Genomic DNA, 3,212 nt, shown 5'->3' with positions numbered 1-3,212 from the left:
CGACATGCTATACTATGATGTTTTTTGGACCAAAGGCTATACTATGATGTTTTTAGAGCGACATGCTATACCATGACGTTTTTTGAGCCACATGCTATACTATGACGTTTGTTGGACCAAAGGCTATACTATGACATTTTTAGAGCGACATGTTATACTATGACGTTTTGAGAACGACATGCTATACTATGACGTTTTTAGAGCGACATGCTATACTATGATGTCTTTAGAGCAACATGCTATACTATGACGTTTTAAGAGCGACATGCTATACTATGATGTTTTTAGAGCAACATGCTATACTATGACGTTTTAAGAGTGACATGCTATACTGTGACGTTTTTTGGGCGACATGCTATACTGTGACGTTTTTAGAGCGACATGCTACACTATGACGTTTTTAGAGCGACATGCTATACTATGACGTTTTTAGAGCGACATGCTATACTGTGACGTTTCAAGAGCGACATGCTATACTATGACGTTTTTTGGACCAAAGGCTATACTATGATGTTTTCAGAGCGACAAGCTATACTATGATGTTTTTGGAGTGACTTGCTACACTATGATGTTCTTTGGACGACATGCTATACTATGACGTCTTTAAGAGCGACACGCTATGTTATGACGTTTTTAGAGTGACATGCTATGCTGTGATGTTTCAAGAGCTACATGCAATACGATGACGTTTTTTGGACGACATGCCATACAATGAGGTTTGTAGAGGGACATGCTATACTATGATGTTTTTTGAGCCACATGCTAAACTATGACGTTTTTAGAGCGACATGCTATACTATGACTTTTTTGGACGACATGCTATACTATGAAGTTTTTTGGGCGACATGGTATACTGTGACATTTTTAGAGCGACATGCTATACTATGACATTTCAAGAGCGACATGCTATACAATGACGTTTTTAGAGCGACATGCTATACTATGACATTTTTTGAGCCACATGCTAAACTATGACGTTTTTAGAGCGACATGCTATACTATGACATTTTTAGAGCGACGTGCTATACTATGACGTTTTTTGGATGACATGCTTTACTATGACGTTTTTAGAGCGACATGCTATACTATGATGTTCTTTGGACGACATGCTATACTATGATGTTTTTTGGACCAAAGGCTATACTATGATGTTTTTAGAGCGACATGCTATACCATGACGTTTTTTGAGCCACATGCTATACTATGACGTTTGTTGGACCAAAGGCTATACTATGACATTTTTAGAGCGACATGGTATACTATGACGTTTTGAGAACGACATGCTATACTATGACGTTTTTAGAGCGACATGCTATACTATGATGTCTTTAGAGCAACATGCTATACTATGACGTTTTTAGAGCGACATGCTATACTATGACGTTTGTTGGGCGACACTCTATACTATAGGCTTTTTAAATCGACATATTACTATGACGTTTTTTTGTTTTAGTTTTTTTTTTTTTTTTTTTTAACAACATGTAGGAATTTGAACAGTTTTAAAAATTACCATACTTTTACTTGTGCAATGAAATATTACTCTATTGCATTTTTTTGATGACATATACTCTGTTTTCTTGAAAAACATACTATTTTGACAACATACTGCACTATGACATTTTTTGAACCACACATGACATAGCCATACATGACAATTTTAGGCAACATCCTATCATTTTGCACTTTTTGAACCACATAATAATCAGCTGGGTTTTTTTTTTCCGACATGCTATACTATGAACTACAGGCCATACTATGTTATTCTTGAAAAGTACACTATACTTTGACATTTTCTGAACTAAATCCTATACTATGGCGTTATACACAGAGTGCTTTGGTTACATGTTGATTTATAATCTAGATTATTTTCTGTTTTGTTTTTTGACGGGATTACCACAGACCTGACCGTGAACACCGTCGACACCCACCCGAGGGAGACGCTGCATAAGATCTCAAGGCTGCTTGGTCGTGGTCTTTCTGGTCCTGCTCCAGAACTCCCTCAGATGCTGCAATCTCTGACCTTAAGGAGGAATTGCTACTTTCACTCTGTAACGAGACGGCAGTTATTTTAAAGACCCAGCTCCTGGTGGCTTTGAGTGAAAGTTTAACACCCATCAAAACCGAACTACAGACAGTTAAATCTGAGCTGTCGGTCAGTATTTCAAACATCAAGTCCGACCCGGCTGCCCTAAAGCACACTGTGGGTGAAACGGAAACTTCACTCTCCACATCACCGAAGACATCGTCACACTCCAAAGCAAAGCACCTGTCTGTTGAACTTTTAAAAGTGGACTATAAATGTGAAGAATGTGAGCAACAGCAGACTGTGAGCAGCGGAACAGATGTGATCAGAAAGAAGTCATTTTCTTTTTCTTTTCTTTCTGGTTGACCTGATGCTGTCAGATGCAGATGTTGGAGCTGATTCTGATCTGTCAGGATAAAAAGCTGCTTTTCCTTCAAAGACTTTTCAGGAAATTATTCTCTCAGGTTTTCTCTGCTATTTATATTTTTATTATCTGTGATTATTTCATTATTTCTTTATTGTAAAAATAAAGTTTGAGGCATAAAGACTCATTTAGTTATTTTAATCTTCAAATCTTTGATGTAGCAGAACTAAACTTCCATTTTCCTTCTTGTACTTCTGATACTAGAACTAAACGTATCTTCAACATGGATCATCTGCTTTTAATGAATCAGCAGCAACATCACAACAAATGAGACAATTTTCAACAAATTAATGAAACTGATGTCATTTAAAAGTATCAGTCTGTTTTAGTGTCAAATTAAAGCTGATTACCGACAACTAGAACATTAATGTTACTGTTTTAATCACATTTAGGTTTCCTGAACGTTACATTAATGTCAACCAGCCACAGTTTTATGAACTTAATGAACCACATTACAGGAACACAACACACTTCAGCTGTTTACATGAAACTCAACACATTAGCTTGATGCTACGTTAGCTTTAATCAGGCTACGACTAGCAGCTAGCTCGGTTAGCATCGCTAACATTAAAGCTAATATTTACTATGCTAACTTTCTTCTCCGGTCAACACACACTGAAACAAACTCCATCAACATCTGGAGTGCATGGCACACATTACATCTGACACTAAAGCTGCATATAAAGTGCATTAAAAGCGGCACCGATACGAAAATAAACATTTACTTACCGAACTATTAGAGTCCTTTCAGTGTCTGCTGGTAGA

The sequence above is a fragment of the Amphiprion ocellaris genome, chromosome 8 (genome assembly GCF_022539595.1).
Source record: "Amphiprion ocellaris isolate individual 3 ecotype Okinawa chromosome 8, ASM2253959v1, whole genome shotgun sequence".
Taxonomy (NCBI): domain Eukaryota; kingdom Metazoa; phylum Chordata; class Actinopteri; family Pomacentridae; genus Amphiprion; species Amphiprion ocellaris.
Note: the sequence above shows the minus strand (reverse complement) of the source record.